The sequence below is a fragment of the Geotrypetes seraphini genome, chromosome 8, assembly GCF_902459505.1.
Source record: "Geotrypetes seraphini chromosome 8, aGeoSer1.1, whole genome shotgun sequence".
NCBI lineage: Eukaryota > Metazoa > Chordata > Amphibia > Gymnophiona > Dermophiidae > Geotrypetes > Geotrypetes seraphini.
Window position 1 is genome coordinate 172,900,388 of NC_047091.1, and position 17,446 is coordinate 172,917,833.

At 43.8% G+C, this 17,446-nt stretch overlaps 1 long non-coding RNA gene across 1 annotated transcript in view; it reads right to left on the reverse strand.

The window, feature by feature from the left end:
• Nucleotides 1–6,516: 6,516 nt before the first annotated feature.
• Nucleotides 6,517–17,446, reverse strand: part of LOC117365980 — a 387,390-nt gene continuing 376,460 nt past the window's right edge. Inside the window, exon 3 of the long non-coding RNA XR_004540474.1 lies at nucleotides 6,517–7,120. This is a non-coding gene — a long non-coding RNA (uncharacterized LOC117365980). The remainder of the gene's footprint in view (nucleotides 7,121–17,446) is intronic.

A 17,446-nucleotide genomic window follows, 5' to 3' on the forward strand; every position in this document is an offset into this window, starting at 1 on the left:
GTCCGGCTGATGTCTAGGCTATAAGGAGTGGGAGAACAATTCAAGGTCAAATGTGAACCGGGTGATTTTCGGCTTGATTTGAATTTATCAAGAGAGTCAGGCGCTGCCCAGATTTTGTCAGGACTGTAGTAGTTCTAGAAAAACGCTGAAGTGTTTTTTCGCAAAAGGTTTTCTAAAGATTCAAAATAAATTAGAAAAAGAGAGCTGATTGCTTCAAATTTTCTAAAGATCTTAGGATTTCCTAAGATTTGACCAAGTCCAAAAAATCCTATTAAATTCTACATGCAACTTTAAAATTTAGTTTAAAATGTATTGAAAAAATTTTGGGGGGAGAAATGAGGGGAATTTTCAAATTCAGCAGATTTTCTGTCAAACCTACCCCCCCCCTTTTTTTACAAAACCATAGCGTGGTTTTTAGCGCCAGTCGTGGCGGTAACAGTTCCGACACTCATAGAAATTCTATGTGCTAAAAAACCTCACTATGGTTTTGTAAAAATGGGAGGGGGGGGTAAGAAAGCAAAAGTGATCTTTAGGTATATACAGTTTTGTCTTTAAACTCGTCAATCAGAGGACCTTCTTTTCTACGTAACTTACCGGCAGCAGGGACTGAAAGAAGGGTTGTGACTTTATAAATTGCTGATATTGTACATGATCTATCATGAGTAAAACCCAACTTTTTGATACAGCTTTCAATCCTTAACCCTACTCCTCTGCCCTCCAACCAGCCCGCTGATTTGTTTGTCTGTCTTGTCTGTTTAGATTGTAAGCTCTTTCGAGCGGGGACTGTTTTCTTCTTTGTGACTCCATATAGCGCTGTGTACATCTGGTAGCGCTATTGAAATAATTCATAGTAGTATTAGTGTGAAGAGTTTCAGTCTTTGGGAAGCAGCGCTGAGCTTGTGATGTCATAATGCCTCATTCCACCAATAAGAGCCAACCTCATCAGTGATGACACAGAGGCTTGATTGTCCTGTACTCCCCTCTGCCCTCTGACACAATCAGCTGATTAACCATTCCCCTTAACTGTATCCATGACATCCTGTTTGTCAGTCTTGGCTGTTTAGATTGTAAGCTCTTTCGAGCAGGGACTGTTTTCTTATTGTCTTATCCTCTTTCCAGCACTGCGTGCGTTTGGTAGCGCTATAGAAATAATTAATAGCAGTAGTAGTAGTATAAAAGTGAGACCTGAGTTGCAGCTCTGCTCGTGAAAGAAGGGAATGTGATGCTCTGTCCACAGGGCCACTCTCAGAATTAAGTGATTTTTTTTTCCCCCCACTAATGAAATACTGGACTGTGAGAACATGAATTCTAATTAAAATTGTTTTGCCGCTGCAATACAATCTCTTCCTGCGTTCTGCATTTTCACTTTGGAGCCTGAGGACTGAAGTTATGAAATGTGAGCATTGTTCTGTTTCTTTGCTTGATTGGTAGAATAAATGGACAAGATGTGTTGGACTCAGAACCTGACGTTGGAGGAGCGTGTTTGCGTGTCAGTGATGAGGAAGGATTTTCGTGCCTCCAGATCACCAGCAAAGTTGGTTAAGAACATAAGAACATAAGCTATGCCTCCGCTGGGTCAGACCTGAGGTCTATCGCACTCAGCAGTCCGCTCACGCGGTGGCCCAACATGTCCAGGACCTGTGCAATAATCCTCTATCTATACCCCTCTATCCCCTTTTCCAGCAGGAAATTGTCCAATCCTTTCTTGAACCCCAGTACCATACTCTGCCCTATTACGTCCTCTGGAAGCGCATTCCAGGTGTCCGCCACACGTTGGGTAAAGAACTTCCCTACATTCGTTTTGAATCTGTCCCCTTTCAACTTTTCCGAATGCCCTCTTGTTCTTTTATTTTCTGAAAGTTTGAAGAATCTGTCCCTCTCCACTCTCTCTATGTCCTTCATGATCTTGTAAGTCTCTATCATATCCCCTCTAAGTCTCCTCTTCTCCAGGGAAAAGAGACCCAGTTTCTCCAATCTCTCAGAGCGGTAGTAAAGATTTTACAAAAGAAGAAAGTGACATGTTCAGAGGTAGTCAAGCCTCGGCCCAGTCGTCTACATGTATCAACATTACGCCAAGCCCGTGCACTTTAACTCATTTCATTGATCAATTGCGTAAGTGGTCAGAAGAGTGCCATCAACAGTTCGTTGCTGGTGCCTGCAGTTTGGTGTGCGGGGCTGCAAAGCACGCAACAAGCCACTGATGACTGAAGGCCAAAGGCGCAACTGGATCGAGTAGGCATGGAAGCACTCAAGTTGGACATGCGAAATGTGGGAAAAGGTGCTTTTCAGCGATGAAAGCACCTTCTGCCTGTTTGATAACCAGGCCCATACCTATTGTACATGAGAAGATTTCCTGGAGAGGAGTTCAAGCCTGAGTGCCTCAACCTCATTGTAAAGCATCCTTTGAAGGTCATGATCCGGGGCTGCATGGCTGCATGTCCGCACATTGTTGACGGAATGATCAACTGAACCAAGTACATCACAATACTGCAAAAGTGCATGGTGCCATCAGCTCACAGATGTTTCCAGGCCAGTTCTTGTTCTAAAATGACAACGCGCCTCGTCATCGCTCCAAAAAGATAATCATTTGGAAGCATCAGAACAACATTGAGTCAATCGACCGGCCTGCTCAATCTCCAGATCTAAATCTGATCGAGAACTTGTGTCACAAGGTGGCCTGGGAGATATCCAAGAAACATCCAACATCAAAACGTGAGTTGACAAGAGTCACCCGTTGCAGCCTGGAACCGCGTTGTCACCCATGATCACCTCATGAAACTAGTTCACTCAATGCCAACAAAGTGCTGCACGATTCACGATTCGATTCGATTCACCGATTCACTTCGGGTGAATCAATTCAAAACAAAAAAAAAATCGGCATCCCGATTCGCTTACTGACCCTCCCCCTCTCGCCCCCCTAAAGCAGGAGCGGCAGCGCTGCCTCTTGCTGGCCGGCCGCTGCTTTAGAGGGCGAGGGGGGAGGGTCAGTTGGGAAGTGCTAGTTTCCGGCTTCTCCTCTAGCCTCCTGCGCATCCAGGGCCGGATTAAAGGGTGGGCCCGATGCCTTCTATGATGAGTGCAAGCGGCAGTGGTGTTTCTGTGTTGCTGCTTGCCTTCTTGCGAACCACCCGCCGGCTCAATTTAATTCCGCTCACTGCTGCTGCTCCAAAAGGGCCAGGCGCGTGCAGCGATTGCACGCCACCGGCCCATAAGCCTTCTCTCCATCAGAATTGATGTCGGGGGAAGGCTTATGGACCGGTGGGTTCAATCGCTGCACGCGTCTGGCCCTTTAGGAGTTACGGCAGCAGCAGGGGGGGGGCTAAATGGATTCTGCTAGCAGCAGCTGTGGGCAGTGGGTGAGTGGTGGGAGGCCGAATTGGTGGCAAGTCGGCTTGGGGGAAGGCAGGCAGGCTTCGGGGGGAGGAAGGGAGGCCATGACTGGACCCATTTCTTCTGCTGCCATCAGACTGCTGCACGATTAAAAAAAAAAAGAGAGATCAAGTGTAGGCAGCCTGAGAGGAGAGATGAGGGGATGGAGGCAAGGAGTGAAAAAGTACTGAATGAAGGATTGGAATGAGAAAGAGACTGGGAAAGAAATATAGGGCTGGAAAGAGGATAAAGAGTATTTGGAGAGAGGGATGGAGTGAGCAGAGAAAAAGGTCTGGTGGGAGAAAGGGAAAGAAAGAGAACAGTGAAGAGGAGAAGTAGAAAAGCAAGAAGGGGAAAAGAAGTAAATAAAAAAATGGGTGCATGCGGGCAGGGCATGGTGGGATAGCCTGGGCAGAAGGGTGCAGGCCTACAAGGGGGGGGGCAGACCTTCAGGGATGGTGGCACAGGCCTTCAGGGGGGGACAGGCAGGCCTTCATGGGGGGCCTTGGTATAGAATTACACAGAGGGAGGGGGGTTCAAAGAGACTTGCATATGCCAGACTTGGGGGGAGGGAGAAATAATGGGTCTAAAAACAGAGGAGAGGGAGAGAGATGTGGACAATGGGATTTAGGGAGAGAAGGAACAGAAAGGGAGAGAAGTTGGACACAAGGGATGGTGTGGAGGGGGGATAGAGATACTGGATAGCAGGGTAGTTGGGAAAAGAAAGGGAGAGATGGTGGACCCTGGGGTGGTGGGGAAGGAGGGAGAGATGCTGGATGAAAGAGTAGTTGAGAAAAGGTGGATCTGTGGATGGAGATGAAAAAAAGGAAAGATGCCAGACCTCCGGGGGGAGGGAAGGGAAACGGAAGGGGAGGACAGAGATGGCAGATGGATGGTTAGCACGGAGAAAGAAGAAAGAAGGAGACCCTGGCAAGCAAGTTATCAGAAGACAACCAGAGCGGGGGGACCAACAAGATCTGAATAATGACCAGACAACAAAAACTAATTTTATTTTCTGTTTTGTGATTACAATGTCATATTTGAAACGTGTATCCTGCCAGAGCTGGTGATAGACCGCAAACGTGAGCTAGGATTTAACAGAAAGAGGAAAAGTCTTTTTTGTTTGTTTATTTTGTTTACACTACAGCACCAGTGTGGTTAGGAGAAGGCAAAGGGGGTGAAGAGGCTATAAAATAAACCCACCAGGATGTTTGGAAAAAACACCCAATTGGGCAGGAAAATCGAATCGAATCAAATTGAATCGAAAAATCAATTCAATGGGCTGAATCAAATCAAAATTTTTTTCCCTGAATCGGGCAGCACTAGTGCAGACAGGTGATTAAGACTAGAGGATGGCCCAACAAATACTGAGCCATCACTAACACCCAAAATGGCCTTTTTCAAGGCCATCTAAATGAATATGAAGGATAGATGAGGCTCGTATGTACATTTTTGGCCAGTGAAGTACATTACTCAATTTACACAGAAAAGCGATTAACATGGTTGCCACGTTAATCATGTTTCTGTGATAAGCAAACTCATAAATTTAAGGCCAAGCTAGAATAAAAAGTTTATTCTAATAGCCAAATGTATCCCTTAGCATGTGGTACACAGACAAATCTATTGGGTCAACAAAAAAATTACAATAAAAAGGTCGGAAAGTTGAAAGAATGCAAAATTCACAAGTGGTTCCAGACTTTTGCACACCAGTGTAAGTAATATTAATGTTATTTTAAAACCAATAGGAGGAAATATTTGTTCACTGAGAGAATACGAGAAGCTCTGGAATGTGTTGTCAGAGGATGTGGTAACAGCAGTTAACGTAGCTGGTTCTAAAAAAGGTTTGGACAAGTTCCTGAAGGAAAAGTCTGTAGTTTGCTATTGAGACAAACATAGGAGAAGCCACTGCTTACACTGGAATCGGTAGCATGGAATGTTGCTGTTATTTGAGATTCCGGAATCTTGTACTCTTTGGGGTTCCAGAATGTTGCTGCTATTTGAGAATCCGGAATCTTGTACTCTTTGGGGTTCCAGAATGTTGCTGCTATTTGAGATTCCGGAATCTTGTACTCTTTGGGGTTCCAGAATGTTACTGCTATTTGAGAATCCGGAATCTTGTACTCTTTGGGGTTCCAGAATGTTACTGCTATTTGAGAATCCGGAATCTTGTACTCTTTGGAGTTCCAGAATGTTACTGCTATTTGAGAATCCGGAATCTTGTACTCTTTGGGGTTCCAGAATGTTGCTGCTATTTGAGATTCCGGAATCTTGTACTCTTTGGAGTTCCAGAATGTTACTGCTATTTGAGAATCCGGAATCTTGTACTCTTTGGGGTTCCAGAATGTTGCTGCTATTTGAGATTCCGGAATCTTGTACTCTTTGGAGTTCCAGAATGTTACTGCTATTTGAGATTCCGGAATCTTGTACTCTTTGGGGTTCCAGAATGTTGCTGCTATTTGAGATTCCGGAATCTTGTACTCTTTGGAGTTCCAGAATGTTACTGCTATTTGAGAATCCGGAATCTTGTACTCTTTGGGGTTCCAGAATGTTGCTGCTATTTGAGATTCCGGAATCTTGTACTCTTTGGAGTTCCAGAATGTTACTGCTATTTGAGATTCCGGAATCTTGTACTCTTTGGGGTTCCAGAATGTTGCTACTATTTGGGTTTCTGCCAGATACTTGTGACCTAGATTGGCCACTGTGGAAACAGAAGACTGGGCTAGATGGACCATTGGGCTGATTCAATATGGCTATTCTTATGTTCTTATTTATATTTAACATTGTGCTATAATATTAGCTGCATTTTACTCTTTTTTTCTAGTCTTGAAAGTTTATTTATTGCTTGGAAATTTAAGAAAAATAATTGAACATAAAACAAATTACAAATTTAACTGTTTCCGAATGTGCTTTTTTATTGAGATTTAAAGTAACTCATGCCCCCTTTTTTTTGCTAAGGGCTCCTTTTACGAAGGTGCGCTAAGCGTTTTAGCGCACGCACATCTACCGCCTGCTCAAAAGAAGGCGGTAGCGGCTAGCGTGCGCTATTCCGCCTGTTAAGGCCCTAACGCGCCTTCATAAAAGGAGCCCCAAGCAGCACTATGCTTTTTAGCGCGCGATAAATATTAGCGCGATAAATATTCCGGAAAGTTCTGGAAACTTTTTTGCTTGCTAAACATTTTGGAAATTAACTATTTCAGGCTACTTTTTCTTGTCAAATTTATGTATTATGTTTTACATTATTGCAAACCGAGTTGAGCTCCTCTTCGTTGATGGTCTATAAAAACTATCTTCTGCATGCCGTTGTCTACTGCATTTGCCTCCGCCTTCATTAAATCAAACTTGATCTTTGAGAACATTTTAGCTTGACACAGTTCTATGTTTCGCCCTAAGGCGTCATCAAACTGGCTCCACTCCATCACAGTTTCTGACATTTCATCATATATTGTTTGCTGGCCTCAACCGGGACTGAGAACTCCAAATCAGGATCTTACTGCAGCACAAACGCTGGAGAAATTCAACTGCATAGTCATTGGGAAAATCCTGAAAACCCTACCGGATTGCGGCCTTCAAGGAGGGACTTTGACACCCCTGATTTAGATGCTGATATCACTGTAGTAGTTGAAGTTAAATGAGTAGAAACAGAGGTCGATATTGTAACATGATCAGGTGAATGGGTTCCCACATTGGAAATGGTTGAAGAGGGAGAAGCACTAATCCATGAGATACCAAGCTCGGGTGATAGTGATTGTCCCTGAAAAAGGAAAAAAAAATAAAAATTTATTATTCATTTTTTATCCAGTCCTCCCAAAGGAGCCCAGAACGGGTCACAAGAATACATTCACAGTATAAGCAGGACACACTTTAATGGGGAATACAGGCTTGGTGGACATAGGGTGGTTTAAATTTCAGCATTTTCCGTAAAGACATAGGCTACAATAGAGGTAAAATAGATTTGCTTTGCAGGTGTGTGCATCGTTGAAGTAGGAATAGGGGGGGGGGGAGGGATTCTATCCCCTGAAGATAAGGAAACATTAGGAGAGGAGGCATTACAAGTTCCTGCAGGAAAAGTCCATAAGTCTGTTATTGAGAAAGACATGGGGGAAGCCACTGCTTGCCCTGTATCGGTAGCATGGAAGGTTGCTACTCTTTGGGCCAGGTACTAAGGACCTGGATTGGCCACCGTGAGAATGGGTTACTGGGCTTGATGGACCATTGGTCTGACCCAGTAAGACTGTTCTTATGCTTTTATGTGAGCCAAGTATAGGACAATTAAGTCACGATAACATCACTGCTGAGGTTGGCTCTGAGGCAGTGTAGAATGAGGCATTATGACATCACAATCTCAGCTCCGGAATGTTGCTATCATTGGGGCTCCGGAATCTTGATATTCTTTGAGATGCTGGAATGTTGCTACTCCTTGGGTTTTGGCCAGGTATTAGTGACTGGATTGGCCACTGTGAGAACGGGCTACTAGGCTTGATGGACCATTGGTCTGACCCAGTAAGGCTATTCATATGTTCTTACTCACAACTGAAGATGGATTTAACAGCCACCAACTCAACATGATTATTCATAGGTCCTTTAATAGTTCCAGGCGTCACAGTTTTGCTCTTCACTCCCTTGTGATGCTTCCCCATGCAGGCGAGTAGAGTAATACCATCCTCGCTAGAATTACCATATGGCTTTCAGAAAAAGGAGGACGGATTGAGACATCCAGGTTTTACTTCCACTGAAAGCAATGGAAATAAGGAGCACAGATAGGCCCTCTTATATGAATAGCCTCAATCCATCCTCCTTTTTCTGGAGCCATATGGTAACCCTAGTTGTTACTCCTCATTGCTCCAAAGGGGTGGGACCAAAGGGACAGGACCTACCCCTTTAGAGTCCCTTTGGCTATGTGCCTGCAACCACATCCTGAGGCAGGAATGCCCAAAAGTAGTAGGTTGGGAGAACCTTCTATGATATCACTCACGGTCAGGCATCCTTTCTCTTGCCTGTTGACAAGCCTTCTCTGCTATGTTCCCTCTAAGCAGAACATGGGAGTAATCTCTTACATTCTAGGAACACTGCTCACAGATGTTACATGATCGCTCACAAAAATACTTGCAAATCTAAAAAGTTGTTGGGTTTTAGAACTTGTTACTTGCACACAAAAAAATTTGCGTGCACCCAGCCAATCCCTAGAGGGGGCATTGCTCCTCTGGCTTTGATAAGATCTCCCCCCCCAAATGTGCTTTTCACACTTTTTTATTTTAACTACGAGGGGGTGCTGAAAGGATCTCAGCCCAACCAACAAACATCCAAATTCTGAGCGATGTTTTGCAACTGTAGCCGACATTATTTTAAAAAAAACCAAAGTGGAATTGTCCCAATCAGAAAGGTGAGCACTAAAAAAGTGTCCTTCAACTCATCTGATAAATTCAAATGCCTTTATTGGTTCAAAATCTTGTGTGTATATCCAAAGACTCAACGGCCCAACCAGCCTGCCTCAGGAGTCTTATGAGTCTTTAATGGGTGTATAAAAGAATCATGTGAAATACAAAGTTGCACACAACCTCTACAAATGAGTAACTCTGGGATGTGAACGGCTGATGATCACAATGGACGCAGCTCATTGAAATTGAATGAGATGTGATGCATTTACCATATGGGAGTCACTATTGCTGATTCACTAGCTACAGGTGATTTCTAGGATTCACTTTAAATGTACCTGCCTAATATTCAAGATCCTACATGGCATTCTTCCTCCCCTAATCCCACTATCCTGGAATTCTTCGAGACCTGACACTACCAGATCCGCCCACATACTCGAACTGTCTTTCCCCTCGTTAAAAGGCGTCATGTATGCAGGGAAATTAGGGAAATCCCTTTTCTTCAAATTCACTGAGCTTTGGAATAACATCCCTGCCCCGCTTCGGAACCTAGGCTCATTCCAACTATTCCGAAAGCATCTGAAAACCTGGCTTTTCTCCAAAACGTAAAGCTATCTATTTAAAATGTAAAGCTAGCTATATTCTTCATAACCTCTAATTTCTTATTATGTCCTTCCCTCTTTTATTGAATTAACTGTAAACCGTGCCGAGCTCTATCTTTATGGAGATGATGCGGTATACAAACTTAAGGTTTAGTTTAGTTTAGATTTCTAAAAGGAGCCCTAAGTTAGGTGATGTGGCATTATTTGAAACTGGTGTGAGAACGGGCACGTCTTATTCATTTTGTATTTTTTTTTTACAGCTCAATGCCACATAAACCTAATTGACTTTATACTTCATGTCATATCACTAGAGCAGGTACTGATATCAAATTTATGAATGAAATGATAGACAAGGGAAAATATAAAAAATCCAAATAAAAGCTATAACCACACAAAACATTTTTTCCCCATTATTCCTAATGATAATTTCTACATATGTTTGTAAGAATGTGCAACAGAGCAAAAATTCAGATTTATTTGAAAAATTTTTTCTCAAGTTTTTTCGGTTCATTTTGCACATCCATAGAAAACAAAAACAAAACCCGTTTAAAAACATGAACATACATGAATTGACTTAATACAAGTTAGGGCTCCTTTTACTAAACTGCGATAGCGTTTTTAGCGTGCGCAGAATTTTAGTGCATGCTAAACCCACGCTCCTCGGCTAGAACTAACGCCAGCTCAATGCTGGTGTTAGCGCCTTGCGTGCTGGGCAATTCTGCGCACGCTAAGCACGCACTAAAACCGCTATCGCAGCTTAGTAAAAGGAGCCCTTAGTTTATGGGTTGACGTATTAAGGGGCTCATTTTCAAAAGAGATGACCATCCAAGAAGTGGCATTAAGGAAGCAGTTGGACGTTTTTCTGGCCGAATCCATCCGATTCGCTATTTTGAACACCTTTTTTCTAGGTGGGCATCTGTCCTGTTGATCAGTAGTTCATCTGAGGGGTCCTTTTACTAAGGCGCGCTAGTGCATCTTAGCACGCGCTAAATGCTAACGCACGGCAAAGTGTCCAAGATGCACTAGCGCGCCTTAGTAAAATCATATTCAATGCAAAGAAATCTGACCATGTCACCCCCTCGTTGCAAGAAGTTCACTGGTTGCCAGTGGAACACAGAATCACTTACAAAATTCTTCTGTTAACATTTAAGACTAGACAAAACAATCAACCGGAATTTATAAATAATCTTCTTACCCCTTATATTCCTTCTAGGTCCCTAAGATCAACAGCTAATAACCTCTTCTCTATACCGTCATTGAAGTTTATATACACAATGAGGTCTACTATCTTCTCTGTCACTGCCCCCTCTCTTTGGAATAGTATTCCAAATTATTTACGCAAATAATCAAATCTTAAAAACTTTAAGCCAGTGGTCTCCAACTCAAACCCTTTGCAGGGCCACATTTTGGATTTGTAGGTACTTGGAGGGCCTCAGAAAAAAAGTTAATGTCTTATTAAAGAAATGACAATTTTGCATGAGGTAAAACTCTTTGTAGTTTATAAATCTTTCCTTTTGGCTAAGTCTTAATAATAATATTGTCATTTAGAGCTAAAGAGACATATGATCAAGAAACTGTTTTATTTTACTTTTGTGATTATGATAAGCCTACCGAGGGCCTCAAAATAGTACTTAACATAAGAATAGCCTAACTGGGTCATACCAATGGTCCATCAAGCCCAGTAGCCCATTCTCACGATGGCCAGTCCAAGTCACTAGTATCTGGCAAGATTCCATACAAAGAATAACAAGATTCATAGTAACAAAGTAACATAGTAGATGACGGCAGATAAAGACCCGGATGGTCCATCCAGTCTGCCCAACCTGATTCAATTTAAATTTTTTAATTTTTTCTTCTTAGCTATTTCTGGGCAAGAATCCAAAGCTTTACCCTGTACTGTGCTTGGGTTCCAACTGCCGAAATCTCTGTTGCTTTAACCACTGCACCACTCTAGAAACCAAAATGTAGCAAAAGTGAGCCAAGTACAGGACAATGAAGGGTATTAACGTAGAACAAAATCTTTTTCAGAGAAAGGAAAATGGTAAAACCAGAGGGCATAATTTGAGGTTGAGGGGTGGTAGATTCAAGAGCAATGTTAGGAAATTATACTTTACGGAGAGGGTGGTGGCCAGGTACTAGTGACCTGGATAGGCCACAGTGAGGATGGGCTACTGGGCTAGATGGACCATTGGTCTGACGCAGTATGGCTGTTCTTATGCTCTCACGCGTGCGAAGTATAGGACAATCAAGCCATTGTAACATCACTGATGAGGTTGGCTCTGAGGCACTGTGGAATGAGTCATTATGACATCACAATCTCAGCTCTGGAATGTTGCTCTCATTGGGTTTTGGCCAGGTACTAGGGACCTGGATTGGCCACCGTGAGCCAGCTCAGCCCCTAACCCCTGCGAATACGGAGGGAGGAGTATAAGCATAAACAGTTTGTACGGTCCAAGAAGTTGATGAACCGGGCCAGATTCTGCAAACAACGCCATAATTGGTGGCTGCCTCAAAGAATGGTACTGATCGCAAGTCAACCGTGCGATGATGCAATTTGCAGAATCACCGCTCCCATTCAAGGAAGGCGCTATTAATGTAGGCCAGGGTTTTAAAGGCCTGTATTGCACTGCGTCACAAATTTTAACTTTTTTTCTGGGGCAAGAAGAAAATGTGGTTTACTTGATAGAATTTGACCTCCCGCGTACGAAAATAGCCACAGGCCCTCTTTTATTAAGGTGCGCTAAGCGTTTCAGCGCCTGTTTATCGCACGCTAAATCAACGCATGCACTAAACACTAACACGTTAGCATTTAGCGCGTGTTTAGCTCACGCTAAAAAGCATAGCACACCTTGGTAAAAGGGGGGGGGGTCAGTTTTCTCCTTTCGCAAATCGCAAATATTTATAGCAAGAGAAGTTATAATGTGATGCATTGCACCAATTTAAGAGTTCCTATAAATATTATTTTCTAGAATCGTTTTGCCGTTGAAGTGCGTTTATAAACGAGATTAGGAGCTTCTCTAATTAATGTCAGCCAGCATTGATGAATTCCATCTGCCCCCATATCGTTTCTCCATTGTAACAATGTCCTGGCGAAACCTTTCCCCGTGCTCATCATTAACGCTACCAAGATTATTGGGGGGGGAAAAAATCTAATTTGAGGCAAACTGTTTTAATGTTTCACAGATTGTTAGAACATTTACTCCAAGCATTAGAAAATATAGCGAAAATGTTAATTTTTGCATTACAATGCTCTTTTGCCAAAAATCAGAGGGTTGTACCGAAAAATTAAGGTCAGTTTTGAATTCAGCGACCCCAAGTCACTGCTGCGGTTGGTTCTTACGCATTGGTGGAATGAGGCATTATGACATCACAATACCAGCTCTGGTTACACTGTGCAACAGAGGTTTTGGGGCATGAATTGTAGTGGGTGTTCTATAGTGTGGGTTTACTGCATAGTGTTCGCGCTGCCATGGGGATTGTCGGCGCGCCAATGACTATGAACCGCCTACCGCCGCCTAACTTACAGCGCCATTTGCAGAATCTCCCCCCAAAGTGCTCAGATATGAAATTGGGGGTTGGATTATTTTACAGGTGTTCGCTTTCAAAGCTGCAAAGAGCTGTAAAGTGATAGGATTGGGGGTGGGGCTGAACGAGGTGTTCCGAGAGGGATGGAAGAGTGAAAAGACATCTTTATAGCCCTAAAAACAAACAAAATCGAGTCTTTAGGCAGCTTTACTCTTGGCTCGATCTGTACGTTCCTGATGAAGAGAACATGCAATAACTTTCAAAAAGCCATCGCAACTGTGTTAAAATTGGTTTGCCTGCACCGAGTTTGTTAACCTTTGTTTTACAAGTGGACCAGAGTGGAATTTATTTTTATTTTGTCTTCAGTCATCACCAGAACCTCCAGAAGGAGGTTTATTTTACTGTGCCAAATCTAAGTGGACACTCAACTCCCAGCAGGAAGTGCCTTGTGTAGAATTAAAGGTCAAACAGTTTGACACAGCGCCCCTGCGATTGTACAAGGTCAGTAGGCCATCTGATCTTGCTAATACTGACGCTAAATGGATTGGTTTGTCTTTGCCATTAACAAGAATTATTATTAGACCATAGATAAAAAATATTACATGGGTGCACAAGCTTAACGTGTCTGAATTCAAGAGGGCCTGGGATAGGCACTTGGGATCTCTCGGAGAGAGAAAGAGATAATGGTTACTGCAGATGGGCAGATTAGATGGGCCATTTGGCCTTTGTCTGCCATCATGTTATAATGTTTCCATAACCATAAGGATTTATGACATCATAATGCAGCTGTAAAGAGCCTTAGCCTATAGGAAGAGGAGATGCAAATGTTAAGAGCTTTAGCCAATAGGGAGAGGAGGAGATAGTGGACACTGTGGATGGGCCATTTGGCCTTTATCTGCCATCATGTTTCTATATTAAATTACCACAAAAAAATATTCCAACATGTACCCACTACTGCAGAGGTGTGAAACACGAGATAAATATGTATTTATAAATGGAGAAAAGACCTCAGTTTCTTCCAGGGAAAGGAAATTCACCTGGAGGACCTCTATGCCTGCCGTATTCAACTTCAAGCAGCATAGGAAAAAACATCCCTGGTCAAAAACTCCATTATAAAGCAATATTTGAAAAAATCTTATGATATGAAGTCCAAAAAAGCACAAAACATTTATCTCTCCAGTTCACTGTCCTCCAGGTGGGATCTGAATCCAAACAGTCCACACGATTTTCACCACGTTGACTTTCTTTCAAACGTGGGAAAGAAAATACACTTAAGACTCCCGACAGGCCCTGTTTCGCTATTAGAACGCTGCATCAGGGGAGGTCTATTGAAACATTGAGCTACCGCAATGCAGGTGTAAAGAGCCTTAGCCTATAGGAAGAGAAGATGCAAATGTTAAGAGCCTTAGCCAATAGGGAGAAGAGGAGACAGTGGATGCTGTGGATGGGCCATTTGGCCTTTATCTGCCTTCATCTTTCTATGCTTCAAGCATTGTGCTGAGTTTGGCAGCCAAGTTGGCATGGAGACTCTGCAGTTCCTCTTGCTAGTGAAGAAAGGAGGCTGCTCCAAGATGTGGCATAGTGAGGGTGAGAGGCGCCCCTCCCCCACACTCATCTCTGCCCTCCCGCTCCTTCTCCGATCCCCCTGCCCTGCGCACACCCCGCTTCCCTTCCCCTGTACCTCTAGTTGTTCCCCGCCGTGAGCGACAACTTCAACGTGCTCCTCGCGAGCCCAGCGGCTCTCCCTCTGACGTCTGATGAACACAGAGGATCTAGAATCAGAAAATAATATGAAATATTGAACTAAGGCCAGTACTGGGCAGACTTGCACGGTTTGTGTCTGTGTATGGCCGTTTGGAGGAGGATGAGCTGGGGAGGGCTTCAATGGCTGGGAGGGTGTAGATGGGCTGGAGTAGGTTTTGTCGGAGATTTCGGCAGTAGGAACCCAAGCACAGTACCGGGTAGAGCTTTGAATTCTTGCCCAGAAATAGCTAACAAGAAAAAAATTAAATTGAATCAGGTTGGGCAGACTCGATGGACCATTCAGGTCTTTATCTGCCGTCATCTACTATGCTACAATGTATTAAACTAAAATGAAATTAGGTACTTGAGAAAAATGACCCTATCTGTCCCAAAGGCTCACAATCTAGCTAAAGTACCTGATTAAAATAAAAATATGTAATAACATTTCCAAGATTTAAAAACAACTTGAAAACCTTTCTTTCCAATAATACATTTCCAAGATCAAAAATCAGAAATAATGAAAGAAAATAAAAAATTAAAAATAAAATAAAACAACCTTAAGAGGTAGAAAAGTCTCTGAGGCGGCTTGATAGTAAGTTCAGTCTGCAGAACCAGGTCAACCGGCCGCCACCAAAGAAGCAGGACCAGGAACCACGCCAATGAAGGCCACCATGACACCAGTCACAGGACAGCCAAGGCCAAGCACCGTTGACAGCAGACCCCTGAAGTGAAGTCCAGTTTCCCTTCAATGTGTCCAACAACGCAGCTGCAGGAGTGCAAGTCTGCTGAAGAGGTGGGGGGGGAGGGGGAGGGAAGAGGGCAGGTCACAGTAGATGCTTCTAGAAATAATGTGGTTTTAAGTATTTTTTTAACTCACAAAGGGTGCAGTATAAAGTGTTATCAATAGTTCACCAGGTTTTGTATTACGTTGCACCAGTATGTTTTCAGGAGATGTTTAAGATATATATCGTCCAGGGGGAGCTTTGATCACGTCTCACCACTTCAGTCCAAGCTTCACTGGCTTCCGGTAATCTCCAGGGTCTACTTCAAATGTGCCTGCCTAACTTTCAAGATCCTTCTCGGCATTCTTCCTCCCATTATTCCACTATCCTGGAATTCCTCTAATCCTAATTCCACCAGATCCTCTCCAAAATTAAAACTATCCTTCCCTTCCATAAAAGGTGTATCCCATGCGGGAAAACTAGGGACATCCCTCCCCTTTAGAATCATTGAGCTCTGGAGCAACCTTACATCCCCTCTCCGAAACTCGAGCTCCCTCCAACTCTTCCGAAAACATCTGAAAACTTGGCTTTTCTCAAAAATGTAACACCTCCCCCCTCTCTGGCACCCTAAATCCCTCTATATCTTCTTTACTCTTAATCCTACAACCCTCCTTTGGAGTTCCATTCTTTCTTAGTCTTGTAAACCGTGCCGAGCTCTACGATTGTGGAGAAGATGCGGTATACAAACCTAATGTTTAGTTTAGTTTAATTTAGTTTAGATCAGAAAATGGGATGAGGTTGGCGGTGGATAGTAAGTTAAAAGCACACTATGAAGATACGCCTCTGTGTTATCAATAGCTGGGGTGAAGCTATGGAATGCCTTGCCGGGTCTACTCGAAGAATTAATTTCATTGCCTATCTGACACTAAGGGCTCCTTTTACGAAGCCGCGGTAGCGATTTATAGTGCGCCCTAGACCGCCGGCCGCGCAAGCCGCTCCCATCTCCTCTTGAGCAGGCGGTAGTTTTTTGGCTAGCGCGTGAATAAATGTCGCGCGTGCTGAAGCCGCTAAAGCGGCTTCATAAAAGGAGCCCTAAGACATTGTTGCCGTAAAAGATTTTTTAGATAAAACGTTTGCATTTCAGGCAGGCAAATTGAACCATTGGTTAAGTGAAATTATTTCTCAGGCTCAGACTTGTACTTTTCGAAAATCAATGAAAACGGATCTCTTTGAAAAATTTGTAAACCACTATTTCAATTATGTCTTGTATTTCCCTAAAAATGTACTGTCGCTGATTGTTCAGCCTCTCTTTGATGTGAACCGCCTAGAACTTACGGCCTCTTTTACAAAGCCCCATGGCAACAGCCCCAAAGCCCTTTAAATCTCTATGGGCTTCGGGGCCGTTAGCGCAGCGCAGCCACTAGGGCGGCTTTGTAAAAGAGGTCGTAAGTTTTATTTGGATTGCCTCCAAACTACCTTTCTTCCCACTTTGAATTCTATAATTCTAACAAGAATCCACGAAGATCCTGCTGGTTTTTGTTTCCTTCAGCAAAAGCATCAAATATAATAAAACGCTAAGCGCAAATGCGCACTCGCGCCGCGTGTTCCCTGATCTGTCGCTGAGGCACGAGTGCGCATGCGCGCTAGACAAGCTTCCCTGCTCTCCACCTCACAATACGGAAGTTTCTTTAGACGCTGACGATCGCCTCCTTCCCCCCCCCCCTGCAACAAACCGAAAAACTGACCCCGCCGCCCGGGACCCGAATCCTTTACCACCCCCACCCTTCCCTTCCCGCGGACCCGACTATAAACCTTGCGATTCCAGCGTGTGCAGCAGTCTTCACACGCTGCTTCGGGCCCTTCTACTGCCCTGATTTGCTCTGCCGCATCTCTGATGATGTCATCAGGGACGTGCCAGAGTAAATCAGGGCAGTAGAAGGACATGAAGCAGCGTGTGAAGACTGCTGCACGCTGCTGGAATCGCCAGCTTTGTAGTCGGGACCGCGGGAAGGGAAAGGGGGGTAGAGGAAACGCTAATGCTGCTGCACAGGGCACCTGTTAATGTAATGGGCTTGCTTTCGGGAGGGGGTAGGGAGACAGAAGGGGGCCACGG